Genomic DNA, 19179 nt, shown 5'->3' on the forward strand with positions numbered 1-19179 from the left:
AGACACTACACAAAATTATCAACTTTGAGCGGGACTCAAACCTAAGTCGGTAGATCACCAGGCAGGGACATTTTCAATAGACCACCATAACCCCTAACGAGAAAATAACATCTCTGGTACTATGGGGTGTTAGAACCAACAAATGTATATGATTATACGTTCGTTTGAATAGAAAAATCCGCAAATCACAGAAAAATGGAGCAATTGAAGATAATGGAACATAAAAACTACAGCAATCATAAAAAGGGTGAAACAATGAAAGAGAAACGCTATTAAAGAAATGAAAGTTTAAACTACAATCAACACAGCATTCGTGAACACCTACAGTGTAAACTATTAGCAACAGCCGGAAATATAAACATTCAAAGTCAACACTGTTTTAAAAGATAACAAAAGTTAAATTGATGTGTTTGAAACAGAAATTTTATCTCTATGTTAAAAAGAATAAAGAAATTAGCACAGCAGAAGTCAATAACATAAAGGTATGTGGTCAGATATTTTATTTGATACAAATAGAACAGACATATAGACTGGACGTCTCTTGGTTGGGAGGACGGATGATCTCTTGGGAAAAGTGTTATACCACAATATGCATCGTGTTTCCTAAGAGGTTTCCTAAGAGCTAAAGGTGACAAAAGATGGAGGAAAGGCGGGTGGCAGTTGCAACAAATGGAAAGGTCCGTTCATCTTCTCTCTCTCTCTCTCTCTCTCCTCTCTCTCTCTCTCTCTCTCTGTGAGTTTGAGTGTGTTTCTTTGTTCATAAACCCTTGTTTCCAGTGACATAATTCAAAATCTTGACTGGTTCTTATCGTTATAGTTCAAAACGACCATTGGTTTAAAACTCTGAAACAATACATACTTATTTGGTTCTTGTTTTTACTTTTATCTTAAGTGATAAGGGCATTTTCATATTGTTGGCCGCAACGGAGGAGGGTGGTGGGTGGGGGGTGGGGTGAGGGAGGGGCATTTCAAGGAATAATTTGGTAATGAAACGATTACTCATGTTCTAATTGTACTCATATCAACCTACAATTATACTTATGCTTGCGTCATAGGACCATCTGTTTCGAAATGTATTCATTCATGTATGTATGTGTGGATGTATGACTATAGAGGAAATGACTCTATACATAATTGTTCCAGCAAATATCTCATACTGCATACTTGCATGTTTATATGTGATCTTGTCTACAAATTACAGCGTTTAACGAAATTTGATGTTACGCTTTATTTGTGTTTAATTGGTCCTTGAATATCAAAGCATTTTGAGATTTAATTCTTCGGGGGTTAAATTTTTTTTCAGAATTAAAGCGTAAGTCTCATACTATTTTGGGGGGATGTTGGCACAGGCAAACAATCAGTAAATTCATGTCCTTTTTTAATAATCTATGACTCTGGTAAATGATATAAAACTATGAAACGACTCATTCGGTGTTCTAAAGCCAATGAGTAAGGATGTGGTAGTGACATGGCTATCTGTTGGTTTTCCTATGGAATATAAACTCTTATATATAAATTTCAAAGATATCTTATACGTTTTCCTTTATATAATGCAACGGTGGAAAAATAACAATGACACGTCTGTAAAAACCAGAGGAAATAGGCCTGACTTTCCTTCGAGGGACATCTGGACTTCAAGAACCGACAGATCGAATTGTTGGAAGGTCAATCCAGTTGGGGAGGGGAAATTCAATTGCAAACCTCTTTGCCAAGAATTTCCCAGTAGACACCAATGGACTTCTATTTAGGTCTTAGCTTCGAATAAATTCTGTTGTTGGAAATGGTTCTCATTTTAAAAACAGAGATATAGCAATAATAAAGAGACACTTTCGTTGCCAAAAAGTTACTATTCTTGAAGCTGTGAATATTAACTCGGAAAGAGGGTACCATATGTGTGTGCGAATGTATAGGTTTGAGAGAGAGAGAGAGAGAGAGAGAGAGAGAGAGAGAGAGAGAGAGAAACTACAAATAAATAGAAATGTTCGTTGAAATGTGGGTTTCTTCTCAACACCTACATGATAAACATCCAGAGAGAGAGAGAGAGAGAGAGAGAGATCGGGGATAATATTTACTATGTGGTGTTTGATTACCTCTTTCCACTAGTCTATGGAAAACTTCCTTACACACTGCACAACTATGTGGCCTCAGAGGTAAAGTTTGGGATCCATAAAGGCTTATTCAGACTCTGATGACAGTTGTGCTATTGGAAACGTCTCTGCCTAGCGATCTGCTGGACTGGGATTTGAGACCTGCTTAGACTCGGTAGTTTCTTGTATTGTCTGCAAAGTCACCATCATTGTGAGCTAAGGATGGGGTGTTTTGGGGGAGCCTCTAGGTCTACCTGCTGAGTCATCAGTAGCCATTGCCTGGCCCTCCCTTGTCTTAGATTGAGTAGAAAGGGTCTGAATTTGGGCGCTAATCATATGTATATAAGGTTAGTCTCCAGGGTATTGTTCTACTCGCTAGGGGATTGTACTGTCCTTGTCTTTGCCATTCATGAGCGGCCTTTAAACATTTAAGAGAGGATATGTATGTTTTCCCTCTCACTATAAAACCTTCACGAGAGATAATTATGTCTTTTCCTTCGAGTATCAACTACATATCTTGCTTGATGTGTCTTTAAATCTTCTGTCTTCGAGTGATGGAGAGGAAATGACCAACGGTGTCAAATGAGCATCCTTCCTTGTGATAACAACAATCCTATTTAAAATTATTATAGTAAAATTAAAGGTTTCTTTTGATTCGATCTATCCTTATCCTTCTTATACTTTCTTATCTGTAAGGCAACAGCAAAGGGCTGTGCAAGACAACACAAAAAGTGTTAGAACACACAGTGCTGTACCAAAACTTATTACTATAGTTTTCCTCTTACAGTATATGTTATACTGAAGAATACTGGTACAGTATAGGATGTTATGTGCCGGCCGGCAAGTACACCATAACTAGCTTAAAAGTATACTACTTAACAGCTATAAGGCAGCAGAACGCTGGTTCAAATGCATGTGCCGGCCGGCAGTAACTGCCGGCCGGCAACAGCCCATGTCGGCTACACAAAGTAGCACCCGGCTGCCGGCACACTCCTGGCGACCGGCAGAAAAGGGCTGACATAGCCGGCCGGCAAAGGTACACAACCGATGCCAGCCAGCAGCAAAAGAACCCGAGGACTACGACTGCCCAGCTGCCGGCCTATGAGGCCGGCAGCCGGGTCGGGTACAGCACTAGAAGAAAACAGAATGGATGGCGGGATAAGAGCGTAAACAACCTCCAAGCTCGGCAATCCGAAAGAGTGCATATAAGGAAGGGGAGAATCTAATTCAGGCTTCCTGACCAATGCCGTCTGACTCACAGGCAGGCATGGATGAGGGACCAAGGGAGGTCCGGGCAGCACTCAAGCAGAAGACCCCTGCCGGCCGGCAGACTCTGCCGGCCGGCAAAGGACTGAGTCAATTCCACATCCTAACCTATCCTAGGTCCAGATGTAGAATGACGTGCAGTACTGTAATGGCTAGGCCATTACGGAGATAGAGGGGGAAGGGACAAGAGAGGGTCCTACCAACCTTGCTTTAGTGAAGGATCACCCGCAGCCAAGGAAACTCATCTTAGCCTAAGGGAGATCCAAGGAGGGAGGCCAGCAATACTTGCCAGCTCCCAAAGAACCAAAGCAAGGAAGGTGTTGCAACTCTCAGGGAAAGAATCTTATCCTCCCACCGAGAACAGCAACAAGGACTAGTCTGCTAGATCACAAAGGAAGGAATCATCTCGTACAGAAACCTTCGGTAGTGACCTAAGGAGGCTAAGCCTCCTATGTCTGTGTCAGGCCTGCGAGGGAGACTCTACCCCAAGCCAGACAAACACAGACTCAGACTAAAAACTCTGTTGTTCTGTCCCACTTGAAACCAGACTTACTGGAACAGGAAGGTACAGTAACACCCCAGTATAGTTTTATCGAAAGTCAATTCAGATAAACCACTTAGGGATAAGCCCAAGGCTTAAACAGAGGGAAAGGGATTGCATACCTTCTCCGAAGAAAAGAAAGCAACCGGGGAGTATGAGAAAGTATACTAAGGCTCCATAAGCAACTTAGCCTAGGCACCAAGAGAATCGATTACCTAAATCACCGAAACTCACTCGTATACTATCTTGGAAATATTCAACATAATCTTAAATGTATAAAAAAAAGCCTAAAGCTTCAATAAAATTTTAATACACTCGGAAAACCAAAATCATGCAGAAAGTACTAGGACCAAACGATTAGGCTACATGGCCTAGCGTAGGCCAGAGTTGGCGAATACCTTCGCCAAAATAATAGGCCTACTAAAGCACGAAAGGAAATCCTATGTAACGCTAAATAGCTAAAATTTATTAAAGCAAAACAACCGGGAATGTCGCTCTGGCTAGCTAAAACTCATACCTAGCGAGCGACAGCGTCCATGACGCCTCCGGTAGGCAACGGCTCTTGTAACAAAGATTGATCCTATTAATCACTTAAAAATTTACCAAGAGCCTACATTTATACATAAAAGAAATGGTACTCAACTTATCAGAGGCCGACGAAGTTGGAGAAGCCATGAAAAGCTGAATAAATCCAAGATTTGCGAGAAACACAGGAAAAAACACCGAGTTGTTAAGCTACGCAAAGAAGAATACAGATGGCGCCAGGATTGGCGCCAGGCACGCTTACGAAACTGGAGAAGAGGGAGCCTTGGGAGCGGCTCCCTCTTTTTCTTTCCCGTTTTCGTTTCTTGCCAATTGACCCCTCGATGTGTTATCTCTGTTTGGGGCGCAGATTGCCATGTGGAGTGTCAAGAATACGTCCTCTGATATGTCGTGATATCCCTTTCATTAGGGATATTCGCTCCAGGAGTTAGAATTCTGGGTACCTTAAGGTAAATTCTCTGGGAATATCGCCGTAGTTGTAATATACCCTAGGAAGCTACCCTATAGGAACTTCCATCAGGACGACATGGCCATCTCACCCAAAAATAGATTTTTTGCTTCGCTCAAAATCCGTTATAGCCTATATATATATATATATATATATATATATATATATATTACTTGCCAAGCTACAGCCCTAGTTGGATAAGCAGGGTGTTATAAGCACAGGGGCCCCAACAGGGAAAATAATCCAGTGAGGAAAGGGAACAAGGAAAAATGATATATATATATATATATATATATATATCTCTGTGTGTGTGTGCGAGTGTGTGTGTATAGCCTATATGTATATATCGTCATCGTCACCTCCTCCTACACCTATTGATGCAAAGGGCCTTAGTTAGATTTCACTAGTCGTCTCTACCTGGAACTTTTAAATCACTAGGCCTACTTTTCCATTTATTGTCTCCTACTTCACGCTTCATAGTCTTCAGCCATGTAGGTTTGGGCTTCCAACTCTTATAGTGCCTTGTAGAGCCTAGTTAAAAGTCTGGTAAACTAATCTCTCTTGGGGAGTGCAAAAAGCATGCCCAAGCCATCTCCATTTGCCCCTCTCTTATAGTTTTATTTCTAATCCTGTCCTGCCCTTTGATTCCCAATACCCTTCTGAGGCTTTGTTCTCAAATCTACTGAATCTTTTGGAAATTTGTTCATTGTCATACCATGATTCATGTCCATAATGTAACATCGATCTCACTAAACTTGTATATAGTCTGATTTTTACATGTTATTTCAGAGCGATTTCATTTCCAAATTTTATTCAACCTAACCATTGTCTGAAATGATTTTTCAATCTTTCACTTAACTTTAATTCTAAAAACCCAGTATTAGACACACACACACACACACACACACACACACATATATATATATATATATATATATAACACAGCCGTTTCTACTCCATTGTAAGTCAAAGGCCTCAGACATGCCCTTAATCATGTCTGAGGTTTGGAGAGTTTTCATCACCACGCTAGCCAACTGCTGATTGGTGATGGTGGGAGAATTTTGTCTGATAGCTCATGGGAAGCCAACCTAGTATTGGTGACCCAGACTGATGAAAAATGATTTTTTTTTGGCAGCTTTTGATCCAAAAACTTACAGTATGAAACAATATATTTCAATTTTTATCATTCATAAAACATCAAGATGAAAATTGCAGATAAAATCATCGAGATAAAATTATAGATGATTGAATTTTATTCAAATGTAAAAAGAGAAATTGTAAAGGAGATTTCATTCATGAATTAGCTAAAAGATGAATATTCTTCTGTTTCATGTTCCACTAGATAAGTTTCTAAAAATACATCCAAGATTTAATTTGATCACAAGTGATTAAAGAAATCACAGACATTTCACATATTAGGCCTATCTATATTTTTTCCAGTAAACTTTGATTAAAATTTATTTCATATAACAAAAATTTAAAGTTCAAATGATAGTTATAAGTTAGGTGATCATTCTAGCAAAGGTTTCAAATTACTCTATTGAAATACGTTTATTTTCTATATAATTTATCAGTATATTGATATTTCAAGCCTTTATCATAAAATTATAATGTATAAAGTAACTATTTGATACAATAGTATATATAAAACATTTCACATTTTGTTGAAGACTGCTAGGAAAAATTTGCTTCTTATTTTGGGGTAATTTAGATAGTTCTTACATTCGGAGATTACCCAAGGGTGAGCTGCATTAGGGGTACATACTTTAAATTGATATTATATTTTACATCTCCATCGATTTACTCAATACACGAGAGTATTGAACAATCACGTTTAGAATAGGTGTTTGTCAACCCTTCAGTCAAGAGGGTATTCAATAATAGTAACAACTATCAAGACAACAATTGACATAACTAACCTTCAACCCAAGCAATTTCATCAGCCTCTTTTTTAAATTCTGATTTCTTTTTCTATAACTATTTATGTAAATTTTTACTGAATCTTCCACATGATATAAAGATTTTCGTTCAAATTTAACAACAATAATTATAAACACAAAAAAATATCGTAAAACGTTGAATAAACCAAAATATTTAAAAAATACCTCATCATGAAGATAAAATATCTTTCCATCTGATTAAACTCGTCAGGAATTTGCGTAACATTAATCGTTCACTGACATTGGAAGAAGCCTTTCCTGCTCCATCAGTATTCAATAAGTAAAGAAACTGAATGATAGAATACAAAGGTGAAAACTTTATTTTCGTTTGACTATAATGATGATTAATTTATGCAATTTGCTATAGATTTTACAGAAAATAGAAGAACTGGCAACACAGTTTTCTTTCGTTTTTGTCTTGGCTTTCGAGGGGGACTAAATGAAATCTAATTCTATATCATCCCCTTATCTAAGTTTCTATGTTAGTAAATGTTGCATTTTTAATACTTCTTATTCTATAATGACCTTTGATCTATTTCTAATTAGGGGGAAACAGGAAGATCTGCTCTTCTATTCTGTCGTAAAATTTCATAAAAACAGTTATATATACGAAAATTATCTCACAAATTTTTAATATTGGATTTAGAGGGAGAAAGAAAAGATAGCAAATTGCGAAAAACTATAATGATTATAGATTATTTTCTTCCTCATTTACAGTGGCAATTCTGTTAGATTGAGAGAGAGAGAGAGAGAGAGAGAGAGAGAGAGAGAGAGAGAGAGAGAGAGAGAGAGAGGGTAAATGGTTCTGTCGCTATTTTTGTTTTATCCGTAGGTTCTGAATGATGCTTATATAAGTACCAACAGTATTCTTGTAGCTCCAGGTAAAAGCAATTCTAAAGAAAATCCTTCGATCTGGCATGAAAAATTAAATACATACAAAACAATTAAGTGGCATTCATTGGCTGTTACAGTCAACAATTCTAGGTAATCACACCTATAAATAGGTACAGAAATGTAAGTAATTACAAGCTAAAATTAATGAGGTAAGTAAATTAACGAGTTACTTAAACAGAAATCGGTCACTTTAAACATCCAATGTTGCATAACCGTTTGGAACAGAAAGCAACCCTGCAACACCTTTTACTAGTCATTGGTATTTTGCATAGCTAAAACGCTCATACCAGAGCTCATGGATACCTTTAGGGTAGAACTTTCTGACTAAAAATGCTTGGTTATAGATTTGCCTTTGTTTGTTAAAGGATACCACAAATATTACGTCCTAATACATCTCTTTGCCTATCAAAGTAGGGACTTAATCATTCTCCAAAATGGCCATTTTGCGAGATTTGTGGATGACGTGACCAGGTTACGAATAAATTTAGAAAGTTTCAAATTTCATGATTCCATAAATCAATGGTGGCAGATCCAGTTCGAAGGACCACTAAAAATTAGAAGTTAAAATTAATGTGTGGGAAATGATTCCAGGAAAACCTCCCCGCTCCGATTTGCAAATTCCTGGCTTGGAGAAGTAGAGCGCCAACACTCTCACATTCAACAAACCAGAGAGATGCAACAAACACTGTTTGCTAACCATACAGACATTGATTAGAGATAAAGTTTTAATTCGATTTATATCTTGAAGGGCAGCATTAAAATAAGTTTATAATTATAAAGAAATAAGTTCATATTAGAACTGTTAATATAAATATCTCTAACCAACAAGAATTAAGTGATTCCTTTTGCAATGATGTGAGACAAAATAAGAGGCATTAATTTTCCCTCTAGAGTCAACTTGAAGGTTTCAAGAGACTGAGAGGAAAGAAAAGAGATTCAGTTTAAAACCAATTGTAAACAACGAAAGAGAGAATTTACATCTATTACTAATAGTGAAGCCGTTTTGTAGTAACTGACTTCATCGATGAAGCCGAGAGGTTTCATTCAAAAAGAATCTTAGTAAGGTTTTTCTTATTCTTCAAAGTAGATATTATTCCTTACAAGTAGATCCATTGGAGACGCATCATACACTGAAGGAAGGAACCCAATTTTTATCACTTGACCTATAATTACTTGTATTGGAATCAAGCCAAAATAATGAAATCCCAATTAAATCCGATTCTCTTTAGGATAAGCAATAAATCACATAGGATTGTGTAATATGGAGGAGGTTTCGGAAGTTATCATCAAGAGATGATCAATTAACTGGGTCCGACTGATTCAGATATATAAACATCTAGGAAGGATAAAGACAGTGTTGCCATTTCAGGATGATGTAATAAGTTGCAAGCTCAATACTTTAAATTTCCTCTTTGATAAAATTTCTTTTAATTATTTTTGTTTACCTACATTGTGAATCTTATTTTAACTTGCATCGTTGCAAAAGGAGTCACTAAATTCTTGTCGGTCAGAGATATTTATTTTAACAGCTCTAATGTGAACTTATTTCTTAATGAATATAAATATATTTCAATGTTGCCCTTCAAGATATGAATAAAATCAAAACCTCTCGGGTTTGTTGAATGTGTGAGTGTTGGTGCTCAACTTCTCTAAGCCAGGAAATCGGAAATCAGAGCTTGGAGGTTTTCCTGGAATCATTTCCTACTCATTATTTCAAATTCTAAATTTTAGTTGTCCTTCGAACTGGATCCGACACCATTGACTTGTGGAATCATGAAATTTGAATCTTTGTAAATTCATTCGTAGCATTTGGTCAAGTCGTCCATAAAACTCGTACACAGGCTATTTTGGACAATGATTAAGTCCCTACTTTGATAGGCAAAGAGATGTATTAGGACGTAATATTTGTGGTATCCTTTAAGGAGCAAAGGAAAATCTATAACCAAGCATTTTTAGCAGGACTGTTCTACCCTGAAGGGGTTCCTGAATCTCTTCAAAGAGTCTGTTAGTTTCAAATAACGATCACGTAGCCTCCGGGAAGTGAAGGTCGTGTTGAGGTGCTTGTCCGGTAAGAGCGGTGCATGAGGAGAACTGGGTGTCCTCTTAACAAATGGGAAGGGGTGAGGACTTCATCCTCGCATCCATCGCCGCTGTGCATAAGCGGGCGATTATTCACTACGGCTTCTTCGTAGAGTCCCTGCAGGAGAGAGCTGGCGGATTTGAACGTCTGGTGATTATCAGAGGTGATGTATTGGGGGGGCGCCATGCGTTGCGCAGAATCACCTTAAAGCCAAGATGAATTCTTCCTCTTCCAAGGAGGGACAGAAGTCGAGATACACGGCCCTACTGGCCATGCACGTTACAATCATGATGTACCCTGGCTGCGTTTCAGTTTGCATGGCTGCTGTTTGGTCCACTCCAACTGCTGTAAAGGGTTTCTCCAGGGGTTGTTCTTTCCTTCGGTAGGGGAGGTGGTGGTGGCTGTTTCGACGAAGACTGGAAGGCACGCCAACACTCCATACATTCCTCTACCACCCGCTTGGCAATAGAACGCAGACCCGCCGCCCAACATTTCTGTCGAAAGATACCCATTAGAGTATTCGCACCACAATGTAAATGCAAACGGTGTAAATATCTTAAATAAACCCTAACTAAATGCCCTTTGGCTGGCAAGAGAATTAACTGATTAATTTCTTCTAACTTGGACACTCGTCCTCTAGTACAAATGAATCTACCTTTCATTACTAAATTCAACTGTCTTACTAAATTGAGAACTTCACGAGGGGGTCTGACTCTGCCCTCCAAGTAAGCAAAAACTGAAGTCAAGTAATGTTTCTGCTCTACTAGAACAACAATACTGAATGGATTCCGTTCTATTTTTGCAAACTTTAAAATTAGTCTGACTACTCTCAACAAGAATTGGAACCCTACTTCCCTTTTCAGGATGTCCCAAATCTCGCCTGGGGGGGTAGGACACATCTCCTCCCTTAACTCTTGTACCGCCGCTACTACGTGAGTTTGATGTAACGGATCTTCCTCCTTGTAAGGAACAGGCTTTCCCATGGTCCTGAGGAATTCTGGACCGTTCCTCCAAAGGGAGTTAACTAGCAGTTGCCGAGTCGTTGCACCTCTGGACACGATATCGGCAGGGATCTGATAACTAGGCACATGGTTCAGACTGAAGCTACAAACTTGCTCAATAAAAACAATCTCCGCCACTCTGTTAGAAACAAACACATTTTTATGAGACCTGGCATCGGGAGATGTTACCCATGCCAATGTTACCTTGCTGTTAGTCCACATGACTATTTCTCGTGGCTCGATCAGTTCCTTGAGAGTTCTTGCAAATCTGCTGCCTAGTAACAAGGCCAGCAGCTCTAGCTTGGAGATCGTCAGTTTGCTCATCCCTTTCGGAGTGATCCTCATTTTGCTTGTAATTAAACTTACCCGATTGCAATCGTCCCTGGTATATGCTACTGCTCCGTATGCCTTACTGCTGGCATCGGTGAACACATGTAGTTCTAAACCCTTTTTGCCTATTGATCTTTTAAAGGTGATATCGCTCACAGCTTTCAAATCATTCAACAATTCACTTACCTCTTTAGCCTTTTCTCCTCCTAACACGTCATCCCAACCTACATTATCCTCCCATAGTTGTTGGAGGAAAAGTTTTCCCTTTACAAATAATGGGCTGATCAAACCTATTGGATCGTAAATCGAGACCAACAGGGAAAGTACCCTACGCTTCGTAGGCACCCATCCCTCTCCCAATTCACTAATCCCCTTACTTGCCTTCACACACAATCTGTCCACATCCCGGGCCCATCGCAGCCCAAGCATGTTCACACTCACAGGCTCACTCCACTGTCTCTCGCTATCGAAGGCCAAGTGATTGCTTGCCCACAATTCCAAGGGCATACCCGCCCCTTTTAAGATGTTATTAACAGACTCATGCTCTTGCCTCATATTTTCTAAATCCTCAAATGTGGCCAGATAGTTATCAACATAAAAGGATTTTACTAAATCTGGCCAGCCTTCCTCTTTAAAAAGACAATTTAATATCTGTTGTAGCAAAAATGGACTAGCTGTGATGCCGAACACCACGACTCTAAAGGCGAAAGTAATCGCTCGACCAGCTGCCTCTCGCCACAGAAATCGTGTGTATTTGGCATCACGAGGATCTAACAAACACGATGGAATGCCTTACTTATGTCGGCTAACATGGCATATCGGTTCAACCTAAACCTTATGATTAAACTATATGCTACCTCTACCAAATTGGGCCTAGGTAAGAGACATTCATTCAATGACTTACAACCCTCTGACTTTGCCAAAGCATTGAACACGATTCTAAGGGGGGTGGTACGGCTGTCTTTCCTGACTCCAAAGTGTGACATGTAATAACCTTCCACTATGGGATCTTTCACCTCAGATATAAAACCTGCTTCGATATATTTGTCTATAACACCCTGATATTGTTCAAAATATTTCCTATCCTTTCTGAATTTGGTTTGTAACGACTCTAGCTGCGCCACAGCGTTACGATAATTTGTTTCTGGCCTAGCATCCGACCAGAATGGTAGGCTAACCTGATATCCCCCAGGTTTTTTCACAACGCTTTGCGATACTTTTCGCATGGCCTCGGCCTCGCTAACAGTGTATTGCTCAGATGGGGCGATGCCAACACGGTCTAAACGCCACCACTCGTCTACATCACACAGATATGGCTCGTTCGTGATTCTGCACACTCTCAACGTTCTCACCTGCTCAATCCTCTCCCCTTGCAGTAGCCACTGCGGCACCTTCCCATATGGCGACATGCCATCATGCGTCAGGAAGAGATTGATCCCATCCACTCTCTCCACGCCTATTACATAATAACTAAAGTAGTCAGCCCCTACTAGCACGTGGACATTCTTCAATACATCCGACTTGTTGGCAGGATTGGCTAACGTGACTCCCTTGGTCAACAGATGCTGTCTGACTTTCCCATAACCAGCGTTATGTATCGGGACGTCTACGCTCTCATGTGCTACTAGTTTCATACGCACGATTCTTTTGCCCATTTCAACCCTGCAACTTACTACATCGTATTGTCAGCTTATTTGCTCGGAACCAAATGGAGCTATATTTAAGGATACTCGTCCTACCACCGGTAGGCCTAATTGACGCACAATTTTTGTAGAGATGAAGCTCCTCTGGCTTCCTGAGTCGAGGAATAGGAGGACTCACTTACTAATTTGCTTTTGTTGGATACCTGCTATGGATGTTGGCAAGATAGTGCATGGGCGGTCCATATCAGACCTCTGCGCGATCTTTGCGCTTGTGCATGGTTTAGCCTCTACTTTAGTCTTGGGTGGTCGGGGGGAAGTTTCGGGCTGCTGAGGCGTCGCTCCTCATTTTGCTTGTAATTAAACTTACCCGATTGCAATCGTCCCTGGTATATGCCACTGCTCCGTATGCCTTACTGTTGGCATCGGTGAACACATGTAGTTCTAATCCCTTTTTGCCTATCGATCTTTGAAAGGTGATATCACTCACCGCTTTCAAATCATTCAACAATTCACTTGCCTCTTTAGCCTTTTCTCCTCCTAACACGTCATCCCAACCTACATTATCCTCCCATAGTTGTTGAAGGAAAAGTTATCCCTTTACAAATAATGGGCTGATCAAACCTATTGGATCGTTAATCGAGACCAACAGGGAAAGTACCCCACGCTTCGTAGGCACTCATCCCTCTCCCAATTCACTAATCCCCTTACTTGCCTTCACACACAATCTGTCCACGTTCCGGGCCCATCGCAGCCCAAGCACGTTCACACTCACAGGCTCACTCCACTGTCTCTCGCTATCGAAGGCCAGGTGATTGCTTGCCCACAATTCCAAGGGCATACCCGCCCCTTTCAAGGTGTTATTTACAGACTCAGGCTCTTGCCTCATATTTTCTAAATCCTTAAATGTGGCCAGATAGTTATCGACAGAAAATGATTTTACTAAATCTGGCCGGCCTTCCTCTTTAAAATGACAATTTAATATCTGTTGTAGCAAAAATGGACTAGCTGTGATGCCGAACACCACGACTCTAAAGGCGAAAGTAAGCGCTCGACCAGTGGCCTCTCGCCACAGAAATCGTGTGTATTTGGCATCACGAGGATCTAACAAAACACGATGGAATGCCTTACTTATGTCGGCTAACATGGCATATCGGTTCAACCTAAACCTTATGATTAAACTATATGCTACCTCTACCAAATTGGGCCTAGGTAGGAGACATTCATTCAATGACTTACAACCCTTTGACTTTGCCAAGGCATTGAACACGATTCTAAGGGGGGTGGTACGGCTGTCTTTCCTGACTCCAAAGTGTGACATGTAATAACCTTCCACCATGGGATCTTTCACCTCAGATATAAAACCTGCTTCGATATATTTGTCTATAACTCCCTGATATCGTTCAAAATATTTCCTATCCTTTCTGAATTTGGTTTGCAACGACTCTAGCTGCGCCACAGCGTTACGATAATTTGTTTCTGGCCTAGCATTCGACCGGAATGGTAGGCTAACCTGATATCCCCAAGGTTTTTTCACAACGCTTTGCGATACTTTTCGCATGGCCTCGGCCTCGCGAACAGTGTATTGCTCAGATGGGGCGATGCCAACACGGTCTAAACGCCACCATTCGTCTACATCACACAGATATGGCTCGTTCGTGATTCTGCACTCTCTCAACGTTCTCACCTGCTCAATCCTCTCCCCTTGCAGTAGCCACTGCGGCACCTTCCCATATGGCGACATGCCATCATGCGTCAGGAAGAGATTGATCCCATCCACTCTCTCCACGCCTATTACAAAATAACTAAAGTAGTCAGCCCCTACTAACACGTGGACATTCTTCAACACATCCGACTTGTTGGCTGGATCGGCTAACGTGACTCCCTTGGTCAACAGATGCTGTCTGACTTTCCCATAACCAGCGTTATGTATCGGGACGTCTACGCTCTCATATGCTACTAGTTTCATACGCACGATTCTTTTGCCCATCTCAACCCTGCAACTTACTACATCGTATTGTCCGCTTATTTGCTCGGAACCAAATGGAGCTATATCTAAGGATACTCGTCCTACCACTGGTAGGCCTAATTGACGCGCAATCTTTGTGGAGATGAAGCTCCTCTGGCTTCCTGAGTCGAGGAATAGGCGGACTCACTTACTACCTTGCTTTTGTTGGATACCTGCCATGGCTGTTGGCAAGATAGTGCATGGGCGGTCCACATCAGACCTCTGCGCGATCTTTGCGCTTGTGCATGGTTTAGCCTCTACTTTAGTCTTGGGTGGTCGGGGGGAAGTTTCGGGCAGCTGAGGCGTCGCTCCTCATTTTGCTTGTAATTGAACTTACCCGATTGCAATCGTCCCTGGTATATGCCACTGCTCCGTATGCCTTACTGCTGGCATCGGTGAACACATGTAGTTCTAATCCCTTTTTGCCTATCGATCTTTGAAAGGTGATATCGCTCACCGCTTTCAAATCATTCAACAATTCACTTGCCTCTTTAGCCTTTTCTCCTCCTAACACGTCATCCCAACCTACATTATCCTCCCATAGTTGTTGGAGGAAAAGTTTTCCCTTTACAAATAATGGGCTGATCAAACCTATTGGATCGTTAATCGAGACCAACAGGGAAAGTACCCTACGCTTCGTAGGCACTCATCCCTCTCCCAATTCACTAATCCCCTTACTTGCCTTCACACACAATCTGTCCACGTTCCGGGCCCATCGCAGCACAAGCACGTTCACACTCACAGGCTCACTCCACTGTCTCTCGCTATCGAAGGCCAGGTGATTGCTTGCCCACCCTTCCAAGGGCATACCCGCCCCTTTTAAGATGTTATTAACAGACTCAGGCTCTTGCCTCATATTTTCTAAATCCTTAAATGCGGCCAGATAGTTATTGACAGAAAATGATTTTACTAAATCTGGCCGGCCTTCCTCTTTAAAATGACAATTTAATATCTGTTGTAGCAAAAATGGACTAGCTGTGATGCCGAACACCACGACTCTAAAGGCGAAAGTAAGCGCTCGACCAGCTGCCTCTCGCCACAGAAATCATGTGTATTTGGCATCACGAGGATCTAACAAAACACGATGGAATGCCTTACTTATGTCGGCTAACATGGCATATCGGTTCAACCTAAACCTTATGATTAAACTATATGCAACGTCTACCAAATTGGGCCCAGGTAAGAGACATTCATTCAATGACTTACAACCCTTTGACTTTGCCGAGGCATTGAACACGATTCTAAGGGGGGTGGTACGGCTGTCTTTCCTGACTCCAAAGTGTGACATGTAATAACCTTCCACCATGGGATCTTTCACCTCAGATATAAAACCTGCTTTGATATATTTGTCTATAACTCCCTGATATTGTTCAAAATATTTCCTATCCATTCTGAATTTGGTTTGCAACGACTCTAGCTGCGCCACAGCGTTACGATAATTTGTTTCTGGCCTAGCATCCGACCGGAATGGTAGGCTAACCTGATATCCCTCAGGTTTTTTCACAACGCTTTGCGATACTTTTCGCATGGCCTCGGCCTCGCGAACAGTGTATTGCTCAGATGGGGCGATGCCAACACGGTCTAAACGCCACCACTCGTCTACATCACACAGATATGGCTCGTTCGTGATTCTGCACTCTCTCAACGTTCTCACCTGCTCAATCCTCTCCCCTTGCAGCAGCCACTGCGGCACCTTCCCATATGGCGACATGCCATCATGCGTCAGGAAGAGATTGATCCCATCCACTCTCTCCACGCCTATTACAAAATAACTAAAGTAGTCAACCCCTACTAACACGTGGACATTCTTCAACACATCCGACTTGTTGGCTGGATCGGCTAACGTGACTCCCTTGGTCAACAGATGCTGTCTGACTTTCCCATAACCAGCGTTATGTATCGGGATGTCTACGCTCTCATGTGCTACTAGTTTCATACGCACGATTCTTTTGCCCATTTCAACCCTGCAACTTACTACATCGTATTGTCCGCTTATTTGCTTGGAACCAAATGGAGCTATATCTAAGGATACTCGTCCTACCACCGGTAGGCCTAATTGACGCGCAATCTTTGTGGAGATGAAGCTCCTCTGGCTTCCTGAGTCGAGGAATAGGCGGACTCACTTACTACCTTGCTTTTGTTGGATACCTGCAATGGCTGTTGGCAAGATAGTGCATGGGCGGTCCACATCAGACCTCTGCGCGATCTTTGCGCTTGTGCAGGGTTTAGCCTCTACTTTAGTCTTGGGTGGTCGGGGGGAAGTTTCGGGCTGCTGAGGCGTCGCATTCACTACTGGGCGGGATGTCGTTGTTTGACTACTACTATGACTAGGGATCGATTGCGGTCCACCTGCATCGCAAATTGCAGTGTGGTGCTTAGCATTACAGTTTCTACAGGAATTTGAAACGGGACATTTATCGCTACGGTGATCTGATTTCGTGCAATTAAAACAAAGACCCCTTTTTAGCAAAATGCGACGTCTGGCAGCTACGTCAGTCACTTGGCGACATCCATGAGGCGGGTGCCGTTCGCTACAAAATGGGCAGGAATTATTGTGGATGGGATGGGTTTTCGGTCTTACACTACTGTCTGGTCTTTTGTCACTCTCAAGACTGTCACCTCTCTGCAACGCATCGTCTTCTAGCATTCACACAATAAAGTCTATTGCCTCAAAAAACTCGTCCAACGTAGAGTCACATTTTCTCAAATGCTCGACCACTTTGCGGTAGAGCTTTCCCTCAGATAACTTTTGATTTATGGGGCTCATGACCATGCCCTAGCCTATGTCATTGCTACTCAGTTTTTTGATTTGTTCGATTATGATGGTCAACTCAAAACGGAACCTTTTGAGTTCTACTGGGTTTAGTGACGGCACAATGGTGTTGGCTAATTTGCGGTGCAGAATCACGAGTGTCTGGTGCACGTTGCCATATTGCTTATCTAATAGGTCTTATGCTACACTATAGTTCGCGGCGGTTACACTTAGAGATTTGATGATTCTAAGTGGCTCTTTGCCCAACGTCCCCAATAAATACGTAAATTTAGACACTTCGTCTAAATCCGCTCTTCGATCCACATGGATTGTGAAGAGCTCACGGTACGATGCGTACTCTTGCACTTCCCCTTCAAACGTGGGGAGAGGCAGCGGCTTCAACCTTGGGAGGGCAACATTCCCCGTTGAAGTGCTTTTCATTTTGTCTATCCTATTATACAGTAGGGTAGAAGCGCGTGTAGCTTCACCTAACGTGTGCCTGATTCGGGCTTCAATACTAGACTCTAGTTTCACACACTGGCTTTTGTATAGCTCTCTTAGCTGTCGGACCTCTACCTGCAACTCCGTTACCAAATTCTGGTAAACGGACTCAGAATAGGTCTCTAATAGCGCTCTTTGCGTTTCGCTAAGTAAGTCGTTTATTAGGCCCATCAACGCCTCGATGTGCATGATCGTGGCCACCGCCATCTCGATTAACTTTACTTTACGTTTGGTGGGGGGGTTGGCAAAGCAAGGAAAGAAAAGTAATTTTACGTTAGGAAGGGACTCAAAAAACTGTCTCACGTGGTCGATCGCACATCGGGACATAGAGGACCTTAATTGTTCGTCTCTCTCTCTCTCTCTCTCTCTCTCTCTCTCTCTCTCTCTCTCTCAAAAGCTCATATTTTAAATTAATCCTATCCGGCTCTGGGAAGCGCTTGCGATCCGGTTCGAAGGACCAAATGTTGTGATTTTCACCAGTTTATTAAATCTGCCCGATGTACTGGGCGGATCGCAAGGCCTTGAAGAGGCAAGATTCCCAAAACCTTCCAGGAGTTAACTAAAATACACCGATAAAATTTACAATTTTATTACAAAAATAAACTCTGATACAAGACAACAACATCCTTAAGCATTCACAAAACTTAATGAAAAACAAGGCTGACTCTTGGTAATGTAACACGTGCTCTTCAAGCACAAAGTCCACACCGGACTCATTAACAAACTGAAAATAGTGCCAATTCGAATTCAAAACACAACGAATCATACACCAAATATCCCTATTCTTATTTAACTCAAGATTCACATCCCCAATCACAAGGATCTCTACACTAAACTCCGATATAAAAACTAAATGTCTTGCACACAAACTTATACTACAACCAACCTGGTACACGAGGTAGAGAGAAGAGAACAATTAAGATAATGACTTATCTTTATAGGGGACGATGAAGCAAAGAGGCCGAGCGAGGCTCAGCAGCTTCGAAGAAAAGTTGTCATTGACACTAAACTCATACATAAGGCATTTTTGTCATGTTGCCTCGATTTTACGTTAGATTCATCATTGATATATCATAAACAGACAATTTCCACAACACTCGCTCCTTCCCCACCAGGTGGTTAAGATTTTGGTTCCAATACAGTCACGT

This window comes from Palaemon carinicauda, chromosome 25 (assembly GCF_036898095.1).
Source record: "Palaemon carinicauda isolate YSFRI2023 chromosome 25, ASM3689809v2, whole genome shotgun sequence".
In the NCBI taxonomy this organism is placed as follows: Eukaryota; Metazoa; Arthropoda; class Malacostraca; order Decapoda; family Palaemonidae; genus Palaemon; species Palaemon carinicauda.